Source organism: Ips typographus, linkage group LG1 (genome assembly GCF_016097725.1).
Source record: "Ips typographus isolate SLU linkage group LG1, UJ_Ityp_2.0, whole genome shotgun sequence".
In the NCBI taxonomy this organism is placed as follows: Eukaryota; Metazoa; Arthropoda; class Insecta; order Coleoptera; family Curculionidae; genus Ips; species Ips typographus.
Window position 1 is genome coordinate 7,994,225 of NC_138422.1, and position 16,202 is coordinate 8,010,426.

Sequence of the window (16,202 nt, forward strand, 5' to 3'; positions counted from 1 at the left end):
CAGATATAATTTTTTGCTCCACACCACTGGAAAGAGGAGCTCAAGGCGGTTAATTTGAGTGATAGAACCACCCTAAACTCACAAAACAACCGAGTTACATGTTGCTTAAATTTCAAACCACAATTTCACCTTATTTGAAAATTTGTTGCATCAACCCAGTTTTTCCGAAATCACTAGAAAACGGTGAAAGTTACAAAAAAATTGCAAAATAGCAAAAATGTTCATAAAGAACTGCTGAATTAATCTCTGGAAGTTTCAAGCAAATTTCAATTAGACCCATAAATTTACTAGTAAAGTTGGTAAATTTTCCTTTTATTACAAATTTCCCTTAGAAATCCAAAATAATGCAGTAAATCTAACTGGCAACAATTTTCGTGGCAAAATATGTTATCTGGGTCTGAATCCGGACCTGGTAAACCCATATACTTTACAAGCCGCTATTAGGCCAGATTGTGTTATATTATCGGGTTTTTATGGCTGTCTAGGACATAAAAGAACCGTCTGAAGACATTTGACCCTTTTGCTGGCACACTGTGTTTATTTTAGAAGTGATTTGGCTGAGGTTGTAGCTATTTAACGACTAGAAGAAGGCAACGGAGGCTGGTTGGATCATAAAAATGGAATAATTGGAAAGAAACGTCTCAAACTGACTTTCATAAAACTGTCATAATGAGTAGCAAAAACTTCACAGATTTTAGAGTGGGATAGTAACAGACACTAAACAGTTACTAAACATATCAAGCGCTTGGGTGTTAATTAAACCATTAAAGTACAATAGAAACATCTACACCTTCTTGTTCACTGCAAGATCATTAGAAAAACCTTAAAAACTTTCTCACCATAAGCCCATTATCTGTATAACTTATCAAGATTCATCGCGTCATCGTAGGAACTCCATTAGATTGTGGCAAACAATGCAACATTCCTAAGCATATTTATTAAGTAAACAGAGAAGGTCCTTGGAAAGGACGTACATTCTGTCACACACGCATTGTCTATAACAGTTATAGGAAATTATACGGGTTCTTAATTTGTAAACAATACTTTTACCGAACCGGAATATCAATGGCGTAACTTGGAAAGGCATTATTGTTTTCTTCGCATTTCGAATTCCGACTGGGCTCGTTGATGGATTTGGATGGATGCCCGTGGATTGTCCGATGAATTTTCCATTGAAAATGTACCTTCTTTTATGGATGCCACACTGCCTTATTCAGCTATTGAAAGAGGGTTTTTAATTGGGAGCACATTCTTGTGTCAACTTTCAGTGACATAAGCATAACTATTTGCTCTATGCGCGGCTAACTTCCTCTGCGGCAAGAATTCTAAGATTTGCCGCCGTCAATTAATTAGTAGAAATTTTAATTAAGCGAACATGATAAAAGTACGTTATGTGGAAAATAAATGCAGTGTGGTGGGTTTGGTGAATGCGCCAGGTCACGAAAGAAACTCCAGTATTAGTGAAAGTTAATTTAATTGCTTCACTATAATTTGTAATTATGTTATTTTTTAAAGGACTCTAGTGACAATGAACAAATGTGATCTTCGATCGTGACACCAAAAAGTATTAATGGAAATTATAGAGTCGAGCTAATTTCCTAAGAGTTTTCACTTTGGTCACGTGCATTCTTTTAGGTATTTAAAAAATGTTGTAGTCAACCAGTTCTGTGTGTTGTTGTTGTCAAGATACAAATGACAGTATTGCTGTCATGTGCAGCGTTGTATGGGGCCAGCTAGCGGGTAAATGTTGTAAAAATGCTACAGAATCGATTAATTTTGGAAATAGGAAGATTAATATACCGTATTTCTTAAAAAAGATAATTGTGGATAAGTTGTCATAACCAGTGAGATGGATATAAGGGTAAATCGGCCTTATATTGATAATGATTTTTAATAACTTATTTACGGTTATTAATTAGCATTGAAAAAGTAAGATTGGTTAGATTTTGTTTAAAAATTAGATTTACTATCAGGAGCATAGAAGTAAGCAGGAGGTAAATAATTTTTTCTTGACAATTCGTGAATACATTTGAACAACTTCTTGCGGTTCTGATCTCCTATTACAAAATTAAATTTTTTGCAAAAATTGCGATTTTCTGTAAAAATTGGATTTACTACCAGGAGCCTAGCAGGAGGTGAACAAATTTTTCTTGACAATTCGTGGATGCGTTTCTGCTCTCTTAATGCAAAATTCGATTTTGCAGCAAAAATTGGATTTACTATCAGGAGCGCAGAAGTAATCAGGAGATTTTTTTAAAGAAATTTAAGTGTTTGCGTTCCTGCTGTACTATTTTTCGAGAAAAATTGTCAATTTTGTGTAAAAATCCGATTTACTACCAGGAGTGCAGAAGATAAATAAACTTTTCTTGACAATTGGCAAATGCGCCATTTGTGAAGAAAATTAAAACGCTCCTACGCCATTTGTCAAGAATACATATAAATAAAACTACAATATTGACGTCTAAAAATGACATTTTCAAGTTTGCATGTTTCTATCGGTAAGTTTTTTTCTGGTCTATTGCAGAGTCATATCGTAATTTTTGGCAGGTGTCAATCTTTTTACCATTATAAAATAATGGTAAAAAGATTAACACCGAATACAGTGGAATATATGATAATGACACTTGAAGTTGTTACTAGAGGACCATTTAAAAATAATATAATATTCACAGTGTTCCATTTAAAATAAGCCAGCCTACTTCAATTAAACAAATTAATAGCTGCACTGTTTGTAGTTGGTAAAGAAAACCATAATGTTAAGTCTACATAAGCAACATTTGCAAAAATCCCTGCACAGTAGGTAGTTTGTGATTGGTCAAAAAAAGCAGCTTTCAGCTTGTTGCTTTTTCTTGACCAATCATAAACTATAAACAGGGCTGTGATTTACGTGTAAATACTACTTACATGGACATGAGAAATCGTCCCAAACAACAGGTAAAACCTAAAATAATGTGAGGAAACCACACTGTACCTTAAACATCACTGTCACAAACAAGTAAAGTTTCCAAAGTTTATTACAACAAAACGACACGAATTGCACCAAAGTTCCAAATATTATAAATTTCACCACCCCAACCTTGAAACTGGGTAACATTTTTTGACACTTTTATGCAAGTAATCTGTGATTTTTAACTAAAATTGATTTAGATGTTTCTGTCAGTAAGTCATTGATTCCAAAAAATGAATAAAACTCCTCTAAATACAAGAAAAATAGACAAACGCTATACAGGATGAGTCAGTTTATTCTTTTCCACACGATCCATAAAACTACTAAAACATTGGTTAGAATGCCAGTAATGAAATGTATTAAAAACGAAAGGGATAATTAAGATTAAGAATTTTCGTGTACTTGTTCATAAACGTCTACAAACATAAACGAGAAAATTAACTGATATATTTGTCATCTTATCAGTTTTTTTAATACATCCTGTCACAGGTAGCTTGGCTAACATTGCTTTTAAAGGCAAAGAAATATTGTTCCATAGGTTAAGATGCACTCTAACCTAAAATATAATATTCTGATCAGAAAAATGTAATCGATTGTTTAGAAGAAAAACTGCATTTTTTCAATATTCGTTAATTACTTTTGACAAAGGAGAAAAGAACAGAAAATAATTAATTATGTGATAACACATGCCTTCTTGAAACTTAATAGGTAAGCAGAGCGATTTGGAGGTTATTTTTAAAGTTTATAGTTTTTACTGATACTGAAAATACGTTTGTTAATATTGTAAAAACTATACACGGTTAAACAGAAAGGAAAAAATAAGAAAAGAGAGTAAAAACGTGATGTCTAAACAGAACATATTCTAGTATCTATTAATATCTCTTTGATATGAAGACACTAGTGACTTTTCAAATTCCTATATCTAAATAACAAATATTTTATTTTCTAAATATTCCTGTTTTGTTGCTTCATTTGTTATATTGTTGATTATGACCAGTTTTCGAGTTTTTGATACTTTTCTATTTTAAAGTATTTAATAATTATTATTTTTTTACCTTTTTAAGAAATTATCATTTTCTGCACAAAGGTTCAGGAATCATTTATATGCATTTTGAGTGAGATGCTCCTGGGCGTTAGCATAAATGGTTACATTTTGACTAATTTTGTATTAATAAAAACATGTCGCCCTCAATTCAATCATCTGCTGCACAGTTAATCTCGGATTGCTCTTGATGTTCATAATTCACATCCAGCTCCCATGTTTTAAGACATTTTTGTGGCTTAATTGCGTTACAGTTAAAACACCGCAATCAGTTTTCCGCTCGTAAATTAGGTCAGGTTTGCACCTGTGAATTGCCAAGTTGACTTGCAAAATTTTCTGCCCACCGACCAAAAAGCCGGAAACGCTAAACTGATTAAAAATCCCTTTTAACGGTATTCACTGACGTTGCAATTCGGGTATCTCACTTTTCGGCCCCATTTAGTGTGGAAGCCTCAGCACCTTGATATGTTGATCCCAATTAAAAATTTAAATATTTCGAATCGTTTTTTTTTCTTGAGATAGCAAGTGTGAGCTTTAAAGTTAATGAGGTTTATGCATTCTAAATACGATTTGCTTTTAACATGAACTTAACGGATTAATAATGTTTACTGATTTTAATCAGTTTAAAATCTTTATTATAAAAAATTTAGTACCAACCCCACTTTTGAGTAGATTCTGAAAGTACTATGTCTCCTGATTTAACTGATGTGCAACAATCGTTAGTTTAAATTTTAGTTTTTACTTAATTTACAAATCTAATATAATTAATTAGTTAGCTAAACAATGAATTAATAATGGTGATTGCTCCAAGTAATCAGCATTATTAAATGTATTCTGTGTGTAGAATGACAAAAGTTGCATAAAGAATGAAATACTAATAGCTACTTTTTAATTTTATGTCCAATAAAGGTTTTTTCTAAATTAAACAATATTTTTTTTAGAATTCTAACCTAAAATTCATACCAACAAGAGTTGAACATCATTTAAATTCTGACAAGGAGTACTTTCATTCAAAAGGTGTGTTAAAACTAAAAGTGGCCATAGAAAAACGGTGTAACTGACAGAGAAACACTTATCACAAATACATTATCAAAATTAATGGAAATGATGTTCTATTTACAAAATTAATTTTGCAAGTAATATAGTCGACGAATTCAGAGAGACGTTTGACAACATCGCAGCAAAATTCCGCTTACTTGGACTTTTTTTAGGTTTTCTGTCTTTGTCTTGCGCATGCAATTATCTATGTTTCTCTGTCAGTTACATAGTTTTCCTAAGACCAGTTTTACCACATAAAATTGAAAGATGGCTGCCAAAAACCGAAACGTCGGATTTCAAATGTGACATTTTTTTATAGGAAATAACAAAATGTTAGTTTGAATTGAAAAAATTGTAATTTGTTTTTTATTATACTTAACAGAAAATACTACATTTTCAACTGTTTATAAAATACAGTAAATATGACATTTTCGGAACAGCGCACGGAAATTTTTTCCCGATCCCTCTTTCCGTGCGCTTAATAATAAACATAGATATCCATGATACTAGATATCCTATGGCAACCCGAAGAAAAAAAAGAAACGAGTAATGTGTCTATAGCAACGATTTATTTATTAATGACAAATTTTACTTTCTGTCAGTGAAAATTAAGTATTTATGTTTATATTACATTTTGCAAAAGTGAATTCAGATTGTGAAGAAAATCGGGATATTCCCGAAAATATCTTACAACGAGCGGCAGAAGTGAGTGCAGATTTATTACCAGTGAAATCCAGGTTGAGATATGAACAAGAATATAACAGTTTTACCGAATGGCGGACTCAGAAACGAATCAAAATTGTGAGTGACGATATTCTTTTAGTATATTTTTCTGAAAAAGCCAACACTATGAAATCCTCCACTTTAGGGAGTCGATTCTCTATGTTAAAGAGTTGTTTGGCAATAAAAGAAAATACTCACCATCAATATCCAAAAACGATTGCTTTTTTGAAACGACAAGCTGTAGGATATATACCAAAGAAATCCAAGATTCTTACAGCAGAACAAGTAACCAAATTTTTATGTGAAGCTCCAGATGGAGAATATCTACTAGCAAAAGTAATTTTAGTGTTTGGCATCTTCGGTGCATGCCGCAGAGATGATTTAATACGTTGGAGTTTAGATGATGTGGAAGATAATGGGCGTTTCCTTGTCGTGTTCTTACGAGATGGAAAAACTCACAGGTCAAGAAGTTTTACCATTACCAATGAAAATTGCAAATTCGATCCCTGTACAATTTACCGTAAATACGCAGATCTCCACCCTAAACATATGGAGAGTAGAAGATTATTTGTTGCATACCGAAACCAAAGATGTTACGCTCAACATGTTGGGTGCCATACTATCAGTGGTATTCCAAAACTTGTTGCAAAATACCTAAAACTAGAAAATCCCGAAGAATATACCGGACATGGGCTAAGGCGCTCTTCGGCAACCATGTTGGTGGAAAACGGCGGTGATTTGCTCACTTTGAAAAGACACGGAGGATGCCTTTCTTCCAATGTAGCAGAAGGATATATAGAAGAGTCCATACAAAGAAAAATTGAAGTATCACGGAAGTTGTTTAGCCCTTGTAACTTGGAAACTACAACATCTGTAACAGTCAATCAAGAGAACCAAAGCACACACGAACACTCCGCTTCAACATCTTTAGCAGAGTCTTTAGTTCAACAAAAAGAAATGCAAAAGGGATTGAGCTTCAACAATAATACGAATTGTACAATAAATATTACTATTAATAATAACGGTTCTGTCCAAAATTAATTTTCTTAGAATTACCTACTTGTATTTTTTTTGTTAATTTGAGTTGTATGTACTTACATTTTTACTGTTTTAAAAATAAAAATAAATATTCCCGATTTTCTTAATAATTTTTTGCGATATTTTTTGTTTATGTTGATTTCAGGTACCTAAGTATACTAAAAAATATCGTTCATTACTCGTCCAGAAATGGATTTTCCGTTCTTGCATGACTTTTTTGTCACGCGCGCACGGAAAAATCCTCATTTCTGTACTGGTAATGAAATATACTATTTCAGATATCTCCAGAAGTAGGTACTCTTTTTATGTTAACAAGGCATATTATTAAACTTCAAACTGCACGATTTTTTCATAATTTAAGCAACTCTTACTTTTTTCAAGATTTCCATACTTACAGAGACACTATAGTGCAATTACCCGATAATTTGCACTGTGTTTGGAGCAGAGGAATAATGAAATACCAGGTTTTTATTGTTAAAACTTACTGTCTAATCTATCTGTATATCTAATAATTATTGTCTCTAAAAGGTTATGTTAATGCATGAAGCACTATTATCAGAAATTGATAAACTAAATACGTTAAAATATAAATTATCCTTGTAACAACCAATAAACTAACGTAGAAACAATTAATTTAATCATTCATAATAAAATTCCAGGTGAGTTCAAACATTTTCTCACGCTCATCCCCTATCACCACAATGAAGCTATATGAAATGGGGGATTTGTTTCCCCCTTAAGATAAGGAGTACATTCCCGGCTCATGATTGGTGGATTTCCCAACTAGGACAATAGGCACGTGCCCTATGACGTCATGAAACTTTTTGTCACCTCATCGGACTTCCTAGTTCCGGTTCCTCATTGGTTGCTGAATAATGCCTAATGAGGGGTTGAATTTTTGAGTCTGTATATATAACGGGTGGTTTTTCTGTTGTAGTTTACAGTTAAAAGTTCGCGAGTGAAGTTAGTTTGTACGTGCTGAAGTGTTGTTGTGAATTTATGTGGATGTGTACTTCAACAAACATGTGTTCAGTGTACGTGGTGAAAAATCAAGGAAGTTCTCACGGATTTTAAGCCTGAATCGGATGATTTACGTTATTCGGTCACCCTCATCGAAGACGTTAGTTACCCCAAGTGGTCGTACACCCTCCTGGTTCCTTGTAAGACGTCGTGTCCGTGACGTAACCACCTTCGGGGGTCCCAACGGTTCGGCGAGAAGAACCGTGAGAAAATCGGGCAGGTGTTAGGTAATCGCTTTTTCTTCGGGCCCGCACAATTAAGCTACCGTATTACGATGTTTCACTGCTTTTATTATCGTCTAAATCTCACAGATTGTAATATTTAAAAAGGCCATTTTTTTAAATTTGTCCTTTTCGGGATGCCGGTCATTATTTTTCGGGTCGGAGACGAGTTTTTTTTCGGTCATCCTGCTGGTCGAATTATGGCGAGTGAGTCACGGTTGGTTTTTCGAAAACTCTGCGGTTATTAACGTCATTAGGTTGTAATGAACGATAATCGGTTTAAATTATCGTTCGGTCGTGTTATTTTGTTGGGTTGGTTTTTGTGCCCGGTTCCTTCGCTTCAGGGAGGCGTTTTTTTCAGGTGGTTTCAAGAATCTTTCATCTCATGATTTTCCACCAGAGTTTTGCCAATTTCACTTTGCGTTTTTACGTTAAAGCGTAGAATGACTTTAAAATTAACAATAATTGTAGTAAAATGCTTTTTTCATGGACAGGATGCTTTAAAATGTATTATTTCTCAGCGCACAAACCTCTTCGACCAAAAATAAGTTGAGAACTTTTATCCTAAATAAATCCTAAAAAAAGTTAACTAAGAACCCCTCAAATTATCTAAAATGTTTCAGGAGAGAATTGCATTAATTTGTAAATCCAAAAAATTATAACAAACAATATTCTGCAAACGTTTCGAACTAGATTTCTTCAAGACACAATGAGATATAGGGTTAGTTTTACTTTGGAATACAAAAGGGAGTTTAACAACGTTGCAGCAATGTGATTTGTAGTAGTAGTTTTAGAAAAAGTGACAGTTTGACATTATTACAATAATTTGGTATTAAATTAGGAAAACGGTTTGGTGATGCTCCAGAGTAAAAATAATTTTACGATATAAATGACAATTTGGCAACATTAAATAATTTTGTACTTGATTAACTTTGCAGAAATGTGAGTTTCTAAGTAAATTCGTTAAACATCACAAGTTGGCAACAATGCTTTGGTATTCGGAAATTGGTTTGTTTGACAACATTCCACAATTGTGGTTGTCGATCATTCCTAAATTATTTCAGAAAATATGACAATTTTGATAAATTCTACTTAATAGCAAACATGGTTTCTTTAGCAACGTTGCTGAAATATAAATGTGATTTTTAAAAAAGTGGTTTTTCGGCAACCAAAATATTATACTAGACTAGAAAATGATTGGTTTGGCAAAGTTGCTGAAATGTAGTTATCAATAATTTTTAAGTAATTTCAGTAAACCAGATAATTTTTAAGTAATTTTATGAAAATATGACAATTTAAAATCTTGAACTAAATTGCGAAAATGGCCCTTTTGGCAACGTTGCAGCAACGGGAATTTCAAACTAATTATAAGGAAAGTGATAAGTTGACAACATTACAACAATTTAGTATTAAATAAAAAAAAAACAGTTTGGTAATGTTGCAGAGATGTAATTGTTGATCATTTCTAAGTAATTAAAAAAAATTGAATTTGACATCAGTGTTAAATTTAGTAGTAAATTGCAAAAATGGTCTTTTTGGCCATATCACGAAATGTCGCAAATTTTACCAGTAAATTAGTGGAAAATGGTTTGTTTGACGACGTTACAAAAACATAAATTTCTAAATAATTTTAGGAGTGATTCAACAATTTTCAACTATGTTGGAATAACATACTATTTCAAGAAAGCATAACAATGTGACAACTTTTGTACTAAATTAGAAAAATGGTTTGTTTGGCAACGTTGCAAAATGTAAACTAAGTTATTGTTAGGAAAAGTGACAACAAAATTGGTACTAAATGAGCAAAATAATTTTTTAGTGACGTTGCAGAAATGTGATTGTAGATTAATTTGAGGAAAAAAACAATTTGGCACTACTGAAGAAACTTATGGCGACGTTTGAAAAATGAGGATTTCAAAAGAAAAAATGCAATTTTAAATTAGGAAAATGATCTACTTTGGCAATGTCGATTAAGCTTTAAGTTAGGAAGAAAGACAATTTGGCCAAATTGCTAAAGTTTGGTTTGAAACTAGGAAAATGGTCTGTTTGGCAATATCATAAAAAGCTATTCGAACAATGTAGACCAATATCTTTTGTTTTAAAGTTCAGTATTTTTCTATATAAAAACTGACAATTTGTGTTAATAATAGTAACGTTGTTGACACCCCTAAAAATCATTTTATGTCATGATTTCTCAACAAAAATTATCTATTTCTCTTAATCGCATCGCAAATAAAAAACATTTTGGGAGAAAAGTTATTTTAATAAGAGTGCTTATCAAAATTTCTGATCACATCTTGCCAATAAAAATATTAAATTACGTCGTTATCCATAAAACCATCACTTTTTGCATACGTATAATAAAAAAACGCTAAATCCAAAATTAAAACATACAGTTATCTATTTTTGGCATTTTACTAAATGACCCCACGTCTCGAATATTTGCTCATGAAATATGGCACGCTCGTTAAGTAAATGAATCTCTGCTTTCTAAAGTGATTAAACCAACAAATTAAAAAAATAACCATTTTCCCATTCAACGACAATTTAATCGTCGTGAGCGCATTTTTCCTGTCGCTGATAACTCATACAGATGTCGCTTAATTGAAATTCATAAGCAATATCACGATAATTTTTGTAATAATGGGTGGCGATTTTGATCCTTTCCCCACTGGTCGCATGTCGATAAAGTTCTTAAAGTGCAGGTGCTCAGCGCCACAACAATCTTAACTATTCGTACAGTGTACCTTAATCATCGACGTGAATCAATCTAAACAGAAAAAAATAATGAAGAAAGGTGATAATAAAAACTTTACATTGTGGAACAGTTAACGATCGAAAAACATAAAACCAGTTAGTCTAGGAAAAAAACACTCTATAGGGAAGAAAAAAAGCTAATAAAAAATAATTACGGGTGTTTTTTTATAGGAACCTCCCTTATAATATATGACCACTATTTTATCCCGTAGATAATTGCTTGTATGTATACGATGTGGCAACCAAATCCTAATAAGGGGAACATCAGGTCATAGTGAACGTTGATGCTTTTTAAAGTTTACCTACTAAGACTACGAGTATTATGATTGTGAAGATTCAAGGAACATAAAGGAACAGTGATGAGGCAACTTTAGTCAACCTTCCCCTACAAATCTAACTTCCCTATGTCAGTTTATCTATACACAGGTGTCAGGGTACCAATATCAGAGAGAGAAAAAAAAAGTGAAACCCACGACAGGTTAATATCTTTTGTGATTATGTGGGAACCACTCTCGCTGAAGAAACGGTTTTACTTTTTATGCCCCCGTAAATTCAAATCGGGCTGGGAAAAAAATCACCCCCGTTTTCGTGACGGGACCAGTTTTTGTGGACGGGTCGTTGCCTTTGAATAGCCTGAATAGATCAAGGGGGAAAAGTGATTGAATAAATATGTTGCATAGCATGTATGGGCCAGAAATGGGTTCCTTTAATGAGGGTGCTGTCCTATTGTGGTGTTTGTAGGGGTAAATTGGATAAGTTTACGATGACTGGGGTGACTAGCTAGTTATTTGTTTATTTTACGGTTCACCCTACGTAATAAAATGCGAGATGAAAGTGTGAAAAGTCGTTAAATCCAATTAGATTTTGGTTTAAATGTCTCAGCTAATTTTTTTTCTTTTACAAAACGTACAATTTTTATATTTTATTCATATTTTAAAACACGAAAAAATAAGATTTGAGAGCACATTTTAAAAAATAAAGAAATAAGTTGAATTGCTTCACGAAGGGTGCACAGTAAATGGCCTATTTACGCTAAAGAACCATATATTAGGTGAAATAACCACAAAAAGCACTTCGAGACGTTGAATTTTTCATAAAAAGTAAAAGAATTAGTAGTAGTAGGAGTAATACTTTTTGAAATTGAATATCTAGGAAACGTAAGGAGCAAATTTTTAACCCATTTTTACTATTTTCTATGCTCTTTCCAATAGAGTTTGAACGAAACTGAGAGGAGTTTAAGTAAAAATATTCCGGACTGAGGTGCTCTTAGGTACTTTTTGAAAATCAATATCCCGGAAACGTGAAGAGCTAGATTTAATTCATTTTGTAGTAATTTTCATGCTCTTTCCAACAACGTAGCATTTGAACGAAATCGAGAAAAGAAGTACGAACGTTTCGGACTGTCAAAAGTTGGATACATGTTATTTTGGCAATTTTTTATTAAGCTACAAAGGGCTCCAACAAAGGACACATTTATGCCAAAGGTCCATTTATAAGATAAAATAAGAAAAAAAACGATTTAAAATATTTCATATTTCAAATAAAGCAACTGTCAAAAATTAGAAACATGCGATTTTTGTCAAAAGTGTAATTTTGAAATTTTTGGGGTAGTAATAGCATTTTTTGAAATATAATGAATATCTAGGAATCGTGAGAAATTAGAGAGGCCGTTTTTAACTCATTTTGTACTATTTTCCATGCTCCTTCCAATAGAGTTTGAAAGAAATAGAGAGCAATTTAAGTAAGTTTGTCATAAGTTCAATTTTGGAAATGCTTTATTTAGCTCTTAAAAGGCTCGAATAAACTGCAAAGGGCATATTTATGCCAAAGGGTCATATATTAGATAAAATAAGCACAAAAAAAAAATTATTTTTACTTTTTTTTACTTTAACACTTTTTATCATCATCATTTAAACTAAAGACGTTAAAAAGACATATTATCTTTGACAGCTAAGCAGACTTGTTGAATAGTGACATAAAGTGCTAAAAAAAGAAATCAATTTGGAACATTTCGGATTCAATAAGTTTTTCGTTAATCCGTAATGTTTGTTGTAGGAAATGTGTACCAAATTTAATGTCCAAAAGTCATGTATTTGATGAATTCTCAGTTGATCCAATCACCAATCACGGATTATGCTAAAGCGTATTAATTTAAAACTCTTTCTTTAAAAATCCTTTCCTGTCACAGGATTGGCTAATAGTTTCGAAATTCGATGACGTTAGTTATTATACCATGTGGTATCAAGTTGATTGATGATCAACTGATGACTTAATCACAATCAGTCAATCATAATGTCATTGAAAAGTGTGCAAGTTTGTTGCATTCAATCAAGTACTACTTATTTATTTATTTTTGCTAGTTGGATTTTTTTTCAACTCGGCCTAACCACCTTCTAGAACATATTTCCACTATTTATTTACTGTTAATTTTAGTAGCAGAATAATTCTTGGCTAATCTCAAAATTTAATACACAAAAATGTTTAATTATTATTTGCCTTAGAACATTATAAATTCTATAAGGTAAATTAAACTAGGATGCAACCAAACCGCTGAACAAATGCTTCTATAAGTCACTAGCGTTTTTACTGATATTCTTAGATGTGGAAGAAATAGAACACTCTATATTGTTGTCTATTATATATCCATAGATATAAACACCCAATTTTCCAGGAAAGCAACAAAAAAAATTATCTGGTGGCAATAAAATCAGTAGATGGAAAAATAATCTGTGTTGTAAAGAAAGAAGAGACTTTGTTTTGGATTACCATTCTATTATTACGTTTTTTTTATTTCAATTAAATCGAACTCTTGCTTGGTGTTTCAGATTTTCCAATAATTTCTACCAAAATGTCAAGCAACTCTAACTGTGATTGAACTTATTAAATCTGACTCTAAAATTAATCAAACTTTCTCATGAAAATTAATTTTTAGTTATCAGTGAGGAATAAAGATTGCGAAGATTCCTTCTGTCGTAGGGACTATTAATTGTACGTACCCACATAAGGATTCAATCTTCAGGTTCATAATTCAGTAGAACTCCAATTATCTGAATCAATTGGAATCTGGCTTTTTTTCGAAAAAAGTTTGTTTTTATTAATTTGTTCACGTGGTTTTTTTTCTATGTACTTCCCCATTTCCAAAAAATTTACTGATCAGCAATCCTTACACATGTAATCAAAGCAAATCCAAAATTACGCACTTTCAAGAAAATCACTCCATCTAAACCTTTAAAAAGTGATTATTGAAGAAAAATTAACTATCGACTATAAAACTGGATGATTTTTTAATAATCAGTTAACTGCAACTTTCAACTTTAAGTTTACTAAAACATCAACAGGAAGTTATAAATCTTGGTATATGACCTAAAATATAAAAATAACATCATATAAAATTGACGTTACGTAACTTTTTAAATTTGTTGTTGTGTAATAACCTTAAAAAAAGCTCACCAATAATGACTTTCGAAAACACACAATGTCTTTTATGTATGTATATGCATTACATCATGCCAAATCATATATTGGAGGCGTTCCAGTATGAGTTCGATTTTATGTAGATTGCGACGAGACTAAAATCTTCGAGTGGCACCTGTTCGATTTTCCCACGGCGCCTCGCGCAAATAACTGACATTCGCCCGAATACTAATGAAGGTACCTGATTACTTGACTAATTTGCTAATTAATTTCGAATTTTTTGGCGGGGCCGATGTGCCCATAAAATATACGTAAGCTGGACGAGGAGGAATTAGAGGACATCGCAAAGTCAGTAGGAGGTGATTTAGGGCGCACCATAATTTATGGGCTTACGTAAAAAAATAATTAAGTCTAGCACGTCTTTGATGATGTAAGGGTATTTTGTATGGCGTAGCCTGAGTAAATCTCAGCAATTTTGGAAAATTGGTATTTCGCCATGAGCGTTGTTAAAACACATGTTTCGAATGCTGGTAATTATTCCTGACAAAAACACTTTTTCTGAGGCGAAGAATCGGTAATTGCAGGTTGAGGCTAATTGGCTTTCATTGTGGTTTAAGCGAAAATTTCCTATATTTCCAAAGTGAATGTAAACAGAGAAGAATTTAATTTTTTATTGATCACTGTAAGAGCTCAATTCTAATCGGATGTATACGAAAGTTGATTATCCAAAAATTAAGAGAGGAATTTTTTTTATTTTTAATGTTTTTTGGAAAATTAAACTTTATGAAATTACTTAAGCTACTAACATAAAAGCTTAAGTTACCTTAATTAATGAACTTAAATATTTTTTAAAGACTTGTGTCCTACATGTTAATGTCTCAAAAATTGCTTTAGTAGTAGCTATTGTCGAAGATGAGATTCACCCAAATCCACCTCTTTTCCAATCTGCGTGATAATACCATGATAACTGGCATCAGATTCACCCTGGCTATTCATTCTGATGCAGTAAATAAAGAAAATTTAAATAAATGAAAAAAATATATATTTGAATAAAAACTAAATATAATAATTTGATAATACAATTGTTTTTTTATAAACAAATTACAAACTACTTACACCTAATACTCTTTGCCAAAACCAGTCCATAACACCCCGTCAGTTTACCAAACTTCAAACTTTTCGGCTGAGATGGATGCTCTGCTAACTGCAGAGTGCTGCTCCTCGATAACAGCCCGGAGGCCTCCTTGGTTACAAATTCAACCACTTCTGGAACCGACCCTCTCCAAAATCGGCTTCACTGGACAACGTGAAATAATTTTGGTACAGGAGCTGGTAGCACTTGATATCACTCCCAGTAACTGAGGCTGGTAGCACTTGATATTACTCTCAGTAACTCCGGATCCGGAAGGAAATAGCTTTCTAAGATCTCCTGATCTTCAATACTGTGAATGTCCTCGAACTTTTAGAAAATTAACTTTCCAGCTCTCATTAAAAGTCTCTCTTGACAATCAACAACCAACAACACAATAAAGTTCGTTTATACACTGTATGAAAAAAGTCTGACAACCCTAAATTCTTTTTATGCACAGTGTATTTTGAGATTAAGCCAATAAATAAAACTATTTTATTACGTCATACTCTTTAAGATATCAGAACAATCGTTTTGTCACTTGTCAAAATTTGAGATTAAAGGGAACAAAAAAAAGATTTCCTTAATAATACTTTCTCCAATAAAATTATTCCAAGTCACTTCCAACATAGTACCTACATTCTTCCGCCAAATAACTAAACAATGCATAATCAAACATTGTTCATCTGAGTAATTTTCTCAAAAACTCTGTTGCTTTTTTCGTTGATTAGCCTATTTTTAAATATACTTTGCCTTCTTTTTTATATCCTAAGCAAACAGCAGTAGCTACATCAATCAACAACAATATAAATCTCCACAGTTCCCACTGTTCCATCTGAAAATACGTTAATAAACTAAAATTTAACTAAGATT